Source organism: Bison bison, unplaced genomic scaffold (assembly GCF_000754665.1).
Source record: "Bison bison bison isolate TAMUID 2011002044 unplaced genomic scaffold, Bison_UMD1.0 scf7180017864352, whole genome shotgun sequence".
In the NCBI taxonomy this organism is placed as follows: Eukaryota; Metazoa; Chordata; class Mammalia; order Artiodactyla; family Bovidae; genus Bison; species Bison bison.
Window position 1 is genome coordinate 5,682,484 of NW_011494924.1, and position 12,318 is coordinate 5,694,801.

Sequence of the window (12,318 nt, forward strand, 5' to 3'; positions counted from 1 at the left end):
TTATCACTTTTATAACTCTCCACCTCTGCATTTTGACACTTTACCCTTTACCTCTCACTGCTACCAGCTCAGGGAGGTGACCCCATAGATTTGAAGGGAAGCATATGGCTGAAAAGTCAGTTGGAATGCATGCATATTGGATAGGCTGGAATGGCCATGAGGTTGGATGGGTGGCAGATTCTCTATTTCTGTCTTACTTAGGTTCCCATTACAATGGCCAAACGATATTGGGGGATGGGTAGTGCCAAGATCATCTGGGGAATAGGGTCTCATGAAGACTTCAAGATGAAGAGAACATTTTTGACAGAAGCCCGTTTGCCATTTTTTCCCATCGCTCTTAAATACTCCTCATGTCAAGGTCTTTTTTTCTTACTGTGGTAAATAAATATAGCATACCATTTACTATTTAAATAATTTAAAGTGTAAAACTGGGACTTCTTGGGTGGCACCAGTGGTAAAGAACCCACCTGCTAATGCAGGAGACATAAGAGATGCAGGTGCGATCCCTGGATTGGGAAGATCCCCTGGAGGAGGAGACGGCAACCCACTCCAGTATTCTTGCCTGGAGAATTCCATGGACAGAGGAGCCTGGAGGGCTACAGTTCATAGGGTCTCAAAGAGTCGGACACGACTGAAACGACCAAACACACACAACTGTAAAACCAGTACGGTTAATTACATTAATTATTTTCACAATGTTGTGCAGTCATTGCCAGTATTTCCAAACTGTTTCATCACACCAAACAGAAACTACTCATTAAGCAAGAATTCTCTATTCTCCTCTGCCTGAAGCCCCTGAGAATCTCTAACCTATTCTAACCTCTAACTTGTCTCTAACCTCCGCTAACCTCTAACCTGTTTCAGAATTTGCCTATTATTGTTATTATACAGTATTTGTCCTTTTGTTTGATTGATTTAACTTAACATAATGTTTTCAAGTACATCCATGTTATCACAACTCTTTTATATGGCCAAATAAAATTATATTTTATGTGTATGCTACATTTTATTTATCCATTCATCTACTGAGGGCCACTTGAATTTTTTCCCACCTTTTGGTTATTATGAATAATGCTCCAATGAGCACTGTCATACAAATGTCCGTTTGTGTCCCTGTTTTCAATTCTTTGGGGTATATGCCTATAAGTGGAATTTCTGGGTTATATGGTAATCCTATGTTTAACTTTTTAAGGAACTGCTAGATTGTTTTCCACAGCAGCTGGACCACTTACATTCCCATCAGCATTGTATGAAGATTCCAATTTCTCCATGTCCTTATTGTTTTCCCTTTGTTTTAATTGTAGAAGGTGTGAAATGGTTTCTCACTGTGGTTTTGATTTACATTTTCCTAATGACTAGTGATGTTGAACATTTTTGTTGTTCCTATTAGTGATTTATGTATCTTCTTTGAGGAAATGATTATTCAAACCATTGCGCATTTTGGGGGCATTGATTTGTTTTTGTTGCTGTTGTTGAGTTGTAGGAATTATTTCTATATTCTGGATAGTAAACTCTTATATATATATGATTTGAAAATACTTTATCCTATTATGTAAGTTGTCTTTTCATTTTCTTGATTCTCTCCTTTGATGAAAAAACATTTTCAATTTTAGTAAATTCTAAAATTCATTAAAATGAATTCTTCAAATGATGAATTTGATGCATCTGTTTTTTTGTTTGTTTCCCATGCTTTTGATATCTAAGAAGCCATTGACAAATTCAAGATCATAAAGATTTACCTCTATGTTTTATTCTGAGATTTTTATGGTTTACCTTTTATATTTAGGTCATAGATCCATTTTGAGTTAATTTTTATAAATGGCATGAAGTAGGGGTCCAACTTGTTTCTGTTACCTGTGGAAATCCAGTTGTCCCAGGACCACTTGCTTTAGAAATTATTCTTTCCACATTATTTTTGTCACCCTTGTTGAAAATCAGTTGGCCATATGGGTTTATTTCTGAATTCTCAATTCTATTCTGTTTGTCACGCATCTTTTCTTATGCCTGCACCATGCTGTTTTGATTAATATAGTTTTGTATTCAGTTCAGTTCAGTTCAGTCACTCAGTCATGTACGACTCTTTACGACCCCATGAACCATAGCTTGGTGATGCCATCCAACCATCTCATCCTCTGTCATCCCCTTCTCCTGCCCTCAGTCTTTCCCAGCATCAGAGTCTTTTCAAATGAGTCAGCTCTTTGTATCAGGTGGCCAAAGTACTGGAGTGTCAGCTTCAACATCAGTCCCTCCAGTAAACACCCAGGACTGATCTCCTTTAGGATGGACTGGTTGGATCTCCTTTCAGTCCAAGGGACTCTCAAGAGTCTTCTCCAACTCCACAGTTCAAAAGCATCAATTCTTTGGCGCTCAGCTTTCTTTATAGTCCAACTCTCACATCCATACAGGACCACTGGAAAAACCATAGCCTTGACTAGATGGACCCCGTTCTCTTTTAGGGGTTCCCCTCTGTGAAGGAAAGAGTAGGAGAGGATCAGGATGGGAAGTTGTGGTCCTGGCTGGTGTCTAGATAAAGGACACGTCCAGCCTGAAGAGTGGGCCAGGGCAGCAGCAGTGTGGAAGGACTCATCTCCAAATTCCCCTGCATTGCAGAGGGCTGAGTCAGCTCTTCCTTGACGTGATGCTGGACACAGGCACAGCTCCTTGCTGTGGTTAGGAGCCTCCTCTTGTCTTTGTGTTCATTTAGTCCCGGCTAAACAAAAAAGCTGAAGCTCCACTACTTTAGCTACATGATGTGAGTAGCCAACTCATTGGAAAAGGCCCTGATGCTGGGAAAGATTGAAAGCAGGAGGAAAAGAGGGTGGCAGAGGATGTGATGGTTGGATGGCATCCTTGACTCGATGGACATGAGTTTGAGCAAGCTCCAGGCGAAGATGAAGGACAGGAAAAGCCTGGCATGCTGCAGTCCATGGGGTTGCAGAGTCAGACATGACTTAGTGACTGAACAACAACAAAACAGAAATTGTGGAAGGCAGACAATTAGGTTCTCCCAACAAATCTACCCTTGTTACTCAATTGCCTTTTATAAGAGATTTCCAGAGAGAGGGCTGCATGTTGACAGGGCAGTGTTTCAGTGAAGACAGCAGGGCAGGTTTGCTTCAAAATTGGCCAAAGCCAGGACTAGATATGCTTTGTTCATAGATTCTTTCCTTAATTGATTGATTCATTGACTTGTTCATTCAAAAGTATTCACTGAGTATCAGAAACCATAAGTAAGCATGACAAAATTTCTGCTTTCATGTTGCTTACATTATAAAACAGGAGACAGGAAATAAGCCAAAAGTAAACATCATTTTAGGTGATAGGAACTAAGGAGATAAACAGATCCTTGTGAGGTGGTAGAAAGTAAAGGATGGTATGTGTTCTCTTAGGATGATGAAGAAAGGCTCCCTGAGCTTTGGCACTTGAGCAAAGGCCTGAAGGAAATGAGGGAGGAGCCCAGAAATCCTAAGGGGCTCAGATCCTTGGGTCCATTTCATGTTACTGACAGCTCAGTCTTTACTCTTTTATAAGATTTTGGAGGAAAAAACTGGTTGTAGAAGGAAGAATGTCTCTGGGGAGACTTTCTGAACTTTCTGTTAGATCAAGTCCAAGACCACTTATATGTATAGCCTGGGCTGGACCCAGAGTTCACATTTGGCAGCCTTGACTCCCTGCTGGATCTAAGGTTTTGAAGGGAGGGGATGTTGAAATCAGACCTTTAGCCTCTTGTCTCCCCATTCCAGCACAAGGAAGATGCAGGACAGGTGGAAGCCGAGGATGTAAGTCCACGTGTGCCCTCCTCTGGACCCTCCTCCTGTGAATCTGGTGATTATTGGTCTTAGAGCCTGGGAGAGAGAGACTCCTGACTGACTAACGCCAGTGCTGGCCAGTCTGCCTTCTATGAGAAAACACGTCCACTGAAGAGAAAAGCGAAGCTGATATTCACTCCCAAGAACAGAGTGGAAGAAAGTGGTAATTCAGCTAGGCAACTAGTTGGCCCATAGATTAAGGGAGACTCTGTCCTTGCCCTCACTATCTCACAGAAAATCCTCAAATTGATCCCCACTCCCATGCCCACCAGTGACACCAATGACGAAAGACATAAAGAAAAAGCTTTAAAATGAATGTAGTGCCAATGGACCCTATTTCAAGAAAAACCAACAGATAGCCAGCTCTGGGTAGAATTGAGGTGGCTGTGGGGGTACTTTTCTACAGGGTGTGGTACTGAAGCAGGCTCATAGGACACAATGCATTTGGTGGAGCAGGTAGTTCCATCCCAGATGGAAGGGAGAGCGTGGTAAAAAGGACGGCACTGTTGGGGGTGGGGTGGCCTGGGAGGCTGTTGGGAGCAAAGGGGAAGTCATGGTGCCCTGTGGATGGACAGATGCAGTCATGCAGGCTGGGCGGAGGAGCCTTGCCTATGGTACAGTGTGGGTGACTGGGCTCATCTTCTTGGCCAGGTTCATTGTTCTTCATACATCATGTATATTCTTAGAAATAATTAGTACTGACCATGTAGAAGAACACTAGGGCATGAACCCTTCCTAGTCATGTTGTAGAGCTTATCAACCAGGGGGGAATATTTTCTCTACTTAGAACTGTTTCTGCTTTTCTGAGATCAGTCACAGTGTTCTCTCTCTCTTTTGCTGTCTAGATATCAGAAGGAACAAGCACTCAAAACTAACTGGTGGGGAATTATACCAGTGCTACTTAATTTTATCTCTTAGACTTCCCCGGCTCCCAGGAATTACACAATTACACCATATGTTATTTGCTACCTTCATCCTCTTCTACTCAGTGACAGTGATGGGAAACCTGGTCATCGTCTTGAGGGTCTATATTGATAAATGTCTGCAGACCCCCATGTATTACTTCCTGGATCACCTCTGTCTTAGAGATGCTGACCACATCTGCAGCTGTCTCCTTGATGCTCTGGGGTCTGCTCCTTCTTGGGATGCAGGCAATATCTTTGACTACCTGTTGTGCACAACTGTATTTGTACCTGTCTTTGGGAACGTCAGAGTTCATACTAATGGGAACAATGGCTACAGACTGCTATGTGGCATCTGTAACCCTCTGCGGTACAACATCATTATGAATACAGATACAGATACACCTGTCTCTGGGCGGTAATTGTGTCCTGGGTGTTTGGCTTCCTGTTTCAAATCTGGCCAGCCTATGCCACGTTTCATCTTACTTTCTGCAAATCAAATGTGCTAGACCATTTTTACTGTGACCGAGGGCAACTGCTCAAACTATCCAGTGACAACAGTCTTTTCACAGAGTTTATTCTGTTTTTAATGGCTGTTTTCATTATTGGTGCTTTTACCCCCACAATTATCTCCTACACCTACATCATCTCCATCCTCAAGATCCCCTCTGTTTCTGGGTGGCAGAAAGCCTTCTCTACATGTGCCTCCCACTTCACCTTTGTTGTCATCCGCTGTGGCAGCTGCTTGTTCCTCTTTGTGAAACCCAAGCAAACGCAGGCCGCTGAGTACAACAGGGTAGCATCACTGATGGTTTTAGTGGTGACCTCTTTAACAGATTCATTGAGGTCTTCTGAGACACCATGAAATGATACTGTCATCTCCTTAAGGACTATCTCTGTCCTAAGGACCATCATGTACTCATCATCACAGGCCTGAGTAACCTAGAAGCACTGATTGAAATCAGAAACCAGAGCCTTTTCATCATCAAATGGTTTGTGACCTGTGAGGGAATTTTAAGGCACTGACAGTGCTCAATGTTATAGCTGGATGGTTCCTACGTAGGAGTCACTTTAACATTTTAAAAGGATATATACATTTATACACATTACTGTGGTTGAAATGAGTTTCACAAAATAAATTTTACAAGCATAAATATACACAATATATGTGATTTTTTTAGAACACTTATATTTGGGTGGGATAGACAAGGAAAGTGTAATTCATTCTCTTGACAGCTGACTTAAATGTTTGATTATAGGTTCTGGGTCACCTTCCCCTATATTATTCCATTCTTTCCTGAGTTTTTCACTGCTTTAATTATTATTTTTTAAAAATTTATTTATTTTTAATTGGAGGATAATTGCTTTACAATATTGTGTTGGTTTCTGCCATACATCAACATGAATCAACCATAGGTGTACATGTGTCCCCTCCCTCTTGAACCTCCCTCCCATCTCCCACCGCATCCCACACCTCTAGATAGTCACAGAGCACCGGGTTTGAGCTCCCTGTGTCATGCAGCAAATTCCCACTGCCTATCTGTTTCACATATGGTAATGTATATATTTCAGTGCTACTCTCTCAATTTTCGCCCCTCCTTGTCCTTCCCCAACTGTGTCCACAAGTCTTTTCTCTATGTCTGCATCTTCATTGCTGCCCTGCAAATAGGCTCATCAGTGCCATCCTTCTAGATTCCATATATATGTGTTAATATGCGACATTTGTTTTTCTCTTTCTGACTTACTTCACTGTATAATAGGCTCTAGGTTAATCCACCTCATTAGAACTGACTCATGCATTCCTTTTCATGGTTGAATAATATTCCATTGCATGTATGTACCACACTTCTTTATCCAATCATCTGTCGATGGACATCTAGGTTGCTTCCATGTCCTAACTATTATAAATAGTGCTTCAGTGAACATTGGGGTACATGTGGTTTTTTCAATGATGGTTTCCTCAGGTTTTATGCCCAGTGGTGGATTGGTGGGTCATATGATTGTTGGAGGGAATGTAAATTGATACAGCTACTATGCAGAACAATATGGAGATTGCTTAAAAAATAACGAATAAAACTATCATATGACCCAACAACCACTGCTTAAATTATTTCTCTGCATGATGCCACATCCAATTTCAGGATTTAACCTTTTCTGAGATTCCTGACCCAAGGTCCAACAGAGACAGTACACCTGTGTAGATAGTCTCAGCTGGCAGTTGTGAGAAGAACTCACTCACAACCCTGATCTTTTACCAACCTCATGGCCAAATGGATGTGTTAATGCAGACAAGTCTATTTTCAGTGGGCTTTATCAGGGTGTGGAGGGAAGTTCTTGGAAAGAGACATTCTCTTATCTAGCATCACTCACATCATCATGGCAGCCCTAAATTTGGGAGGGAAATGGCTGGGGTGTGGCAGCTGAAAGTGACAAGGGAAACCCACCATGCTGTGTCCCCTGGTTGAGGGAGGACACAGAGGGGACAGGGAAAGAGAAGACAAGTGGCATCTGATTGCTTCTCCCTGCCTTTCTCACAATGTTCAATCCTGACCTGTGCATTTCATCTCTTCTCTCTTACCTATGCCAGTCCCTCTTGTCCACTTTCTTTTCTGATTCGTTCTCATGTTTGATTTTATGGGGTTGCCAGATTCATTTCTGTGTTCTTTTTCTTCTCCCATCCCCACCCTCAACTTTACCAGGCTATCTTTTGGCTCTACTCGGAGCTTCCCACTCTGTACGTTCCTATTCTAATACTGTCCTATTTCAGTCCCTCTTGCTGTCACATCACTATCGCTGATGCTTATTTCTGCTCTTCTTGTATGGCCAAGCAGGGGTCAAAGAACTGTGCACATGAGACTGTGTCACCAACTTTACAAATGTATGACCTGACCTCCCTGAAGAGGGAGAGGCAAAAGGGAGTAACTTTGAAAAACAGCGTTATTAGCTGGAATTTGGAAGACTGCGTTAAAAAAAGGAAGAGTGCCAATGATAGTACTCTTGCTAGTAAGTTTGTTTCTTCAGAGGGTGTGAGTTAATAATTCTGAACTAGCTGTACGTGTGTACAGCAGTTGAGAAAGTGATAAAGGTCTCACTGTGGTGGGGCAAGTTAGAGACAAGCAAGGGGAGAAGGCTGGAATAAGGCATATGGTACTGGACTACAGTTGGAGGCATCAGTATGCACTCAGATTTAGATGAATATATGGACACAGGTGGATAGAATAGTATGCAATATGCATAAATAAAGAATTGATGCTTCTTTTTCAAAACTTTTGGCTATTCCATTACCATTTTCTTTCTGTATAAATCTTAGAATCAGTTTCTAGATATATACTACAAAGCTTCAGTTCAGTTGCTCAGTTGTGTCCGACTCTTTGCGACCCCATGGACTGCAGCATGCCAGGCTTCCCTGTCCATTACCAACTCCTGGAGCTTGCTCAAACTCATGTCCATCATGTCGGTGATGCTGTCCAGCCATCTCATCCTCTGTCATCCCCTTCTCCTCCCAGCTTCAAACTTTCCCAGCATCACAGTCTTTTCCAATGAGTTGGTTCTTTGTATCAGTTGGCCAAAGTACTGGAGTTTCAGCTTCATCATCAGTCCTTCCAATGAATATTCAGGCCTGATTTCCTTTAGGATGGACTGGTTGGATCTCCTTGCGGTCCAAGGGACTCTCAAAAGTCTTCTCCAACACCACAGTTCAAAAGCATCAATTCTTTGGTGCTCAGCTTTCTTTGTGGTCCAACTCTCACATCCATACATGACTACTGGAAAAATCATAGCTTTGTCAGGATGGACCTTTGTCGGCAAAGTGATGCCTCTGCTTTTTAATATGCTGTCTAGGTTGGTCATCAGAGAAGACAATGGCACCCCACTCCAGCACTCTTGCCTGAAAAATCCCATGGATGGAGGAGTCTGGTGGGCTGCAGTCCATGGGGTCGCTGAGTTGGACACGACTGGGCGACTTCCCTTTCACTTTTCACTTTTGTGCATTGAAGAAGGAAATGGCAACCCACTCCAGTGTTCTTGCCTGGAGAATCCCAGGGACGGGGGAGCCTGGTGGGCTGCCGTCTATGGGGTTGCACAGAGTCGGACACGACTGAAGCGACTTAACAGCAGCAGCAGGTTGGTCATAGCTTTCCTTCCAAGGAGCAAGCATCTTTTAATTTCACAGCTGCAGTCACCATCTGTAGTGATTTGGGGCCCCCCCAAAATAAAGTCTCTCACTGATTCCATTGTTTCCCTATCTATTTGCCATGTAGTGATGGGACTGGATGCCATGATCTTCGTTTTCTGAATGTTGAATTTTAAGCTAACTTTCTCACTCTCCTCTTTCACTACAAACCTTGCCAGGATGTTAACTGTGGCTATGATGAATCTACAGTTAAATAGTTAAAGCCCCAAGATACAGGACTCTCAGTTTATGTATGATGATGATAGGCCCACATGGAGGTCCTTGGATACTACAGGGTCTATCCTTCATCTCTTTCGAAACTGTTGTCTATATCTCATTTCAAATGTAAGCATAGTTGTCTTCCCTCTGTGACATTAGGCTTGCTCCTGAGTCACCCATCCCTTTGTACCAGTGGTTTTTCTTTCATTTCGTGTGTCTACTATCACGATGATATTGTACAAAGCTGTCTAGTAGGTTTTAAACGTCTTAGAAGGCATTTATCTTTATCACGTCACCCTTGTGTATTAGAGTCCTCATCTGTTTTACCTGCAGCCACCTATCCTCCAATCCAAAGAGCCAATATTGTTTTTACACTCTATGCCTGACGCCATCTGTCCCACTCAGGTACATCGCCAGCAGTTAGCAATGGTCAGCTGCTTGTAATAGACTCTGAATGAGAGGAGTCAACCCACCCCCACCTGGGTTTTTTTCCCTTTTACTTGCCATACCTGGACAGTTACTTTTATATACTGAAGTTTATATAATTTGCTATTAATAACTTGAGAGTCCAAAATAAAAGGAAATAGCAGCATTTTTTTCAATCATAGCAACATTGTTCACAATTGTTAAAAGTGGAAATAACCCAGAAGTTATCATATGAATATACACCCTAAATGTGAAATCTGCATACAACAGAATACTATTCAGACATAAAAAGCAATGAAATTCTGATACATGTTGCAACATGGGTGAATCTTGAAAACATGCTTAGTGAAACAAGCCAGACACAGTGGATAAATACGTATGATATTCCACTTAAATGAGTTACCTGGAATAGCCAAATTCATAGTGATTGAAAGTAGAAAAATAAGTAGTAGGGACATGGGGAAGGGAATAATAAGAGAAACTCAAGTAAGATGGTAGGTGTTGCAAGAGGGCATCAGAGGGCAGACACACTGAAACCATACTCACAGAAAACTAGTCAACCTAATCACACTAGGACCACAGCATTGTCTAACTCAATGAAACTAAGCTATGCCTGTGGGGCAACCCAAGATGGGCGGGTCACGGTGGAGAGATCTGACAGAATGTGGTCCACTGGAGAAGGGAATGGCAAACCACTTCAGTATTCTTGCCTTGAGAACCCCATGAACAATATGAAAAGGCAAAATGATAGGATACTGAAAGAGGAACTCCCCAGGTCAGTAGGTGCCCTATATGCTACTGGAGATCAGTGGAGAAATAACTCCAGAAAGAATGAAGGGATGGAGGCAAAGCAAAAAGAATACCCAGCTGTGGATGTGACTGGTGATACAAGCAAGGTCCGATGCTGTAAAGAGCAATATTGCATAGGAAACTGAAATGTCAGGTCCATGTATCAAGGCACATTGGAAGTGGTCAAACAAGAGATGGCAAGAGTGAATGTCGACATTCTAGGAATCAGCGAACTAAAATGGACTGGAATGGGTGAATTTAACTCAGATGACCATTATATCTACTACTGTGGGCAGGAATCCCTCAGAAGAAATGGAGTAGCCATCATGGTCAACAAAAGAGTCTGAAATGCAGTACTTGGATGCAATCTCAAAAAGGACAGTATGATCTCTGTTCATTTCCAAGGCAAACCATTCAATATCACAGTAATCCAAGTCTATACCCCAACCAGTAATGCAGAAGAAGCCGAAGTGGAACGGTTCTATGAAGACCTAAAAGACCTTTTAGAACTAACACCCAAAAAAGATGTCCTTTTCATTATAGGGGACTGGAATGCAAAAGTAGGAAGTCAAGAAACACCTGGAGTAACAGGCAAATTTGGCCTTGGAATATGGAATGAAGCAGGGCAAAGACTAATAGAATTTTTCGAAGAAAATGCACTGGTCATAACAAACACCCTCTTCCAACAACACAAGAGAAGACACTATACATGGACATCACCAGATGGTCAACACCGAAATCAGATTGATTATATTCTTTGCAGCCAAAAATGGAGAAGCTCTATACAGTCAGCAAAAACAAGACCAGGAGCTGACTGTGGCTCAGATCATGAAATCCTTATTGCCAAATTCAGACTTAAATTGAAGAAAGTAGGGAAAACCACTAGACCATTCAGGTATGACCTAAATCAAATCCCTTATGATTATACAATGAAAGTGAGAACTAGATTTAAGGGCCTAGATCTGATAGATAGAGTGCCTGATGAACTATGGAATGAGGTTCACGACCTTGTCCAGGCAACAGGCATCAAGACCATCCCCATGGAAAAGAAATGCAAAAAAGCAAAATGGCTGTCTGGGGAGGCCTTAAAAAATAGCTGTAAAAAGAAGAGAAGCAAAAAGCAAAGGAGAAAAGGAAAGATATAAGCATCTGAATGCAGAGTTCCAAAGAATAGCAAGAAGAGATAAGAAAGCCTTCTTCAGCGATCAATGCAAAGAAATAGAGGAAAACAACAGAATGGGAAAGACTAGGGATCTCTTCAAGAAAATCAGAGATACCAAGGGAACATTTCATGCAAAGATGGGCTCGATAAAGGACAGAAATGGGATGGACCTAACAGAAGCAGAAGATATTAAGAAGAGATGGCAAGAATCCACAGAAGAACTGTACAAAAAAGATCTTCACGACCCAGATAGTCACGATGGTGTGATCACTGACCTAGAGCCAGACATCCTGGAATGTGAAGTCAAGTGGGCCTTAGAAAGCATCACTACGAACAAAGCTAGTGGAGGTGATGGAATTCCAGTTGAGCTATTTCAAATCCTGAAAGATGATGCTGTGAAAGTGCTGCACTCAATATGTCAGCAAATTTGGAAAACTCAGCAGTGGCCACAGGACTGGAAAAGGTCAGTTTTCATTCCAATCCCAAAGAAAGGCAATGCCAAAGAATGCTCAAACTACTGCACAATTGCACTCATTTCACATGCTAGTAAAGTAATGCTCAAAATTCTCCAAGCCAGGCTTCAGCAATATGTGAACAGTGAACTTCCTGATCTTCAAGCTGGTTTTAGAAAAGGCAGGCGAACCAGAGATCAAATTGCCAACATCTGCTGGATCATGGAAAAAGCAAGAGAGTTCCAGAAAAACATCTATTTCTGCTTTATCGACTATGTCAAAGCCTTTGACTGTGTGGATCACAATAAACTGTAGAAAATTCTGAAAGAGATGGGCATACCAGACAACCTGATCTGCCCCTTGAGAAATTTGTATGCAGGTCAGGAAG

General features: G+C 42.1%; 1 pseudogene; it reads left to right on the plus strand.

Moving 5' to 3' along the window:
- Positions 1–4,684: 4,684 nt before the first annotated feature.
- LOC104999459 lies at positions 4,685–5,576 on the plus strand (annotated as a pseudogene).
- The last annotated feature ends 6,742 nt before the right edge of the window (positions 5,577–12,318 follow it).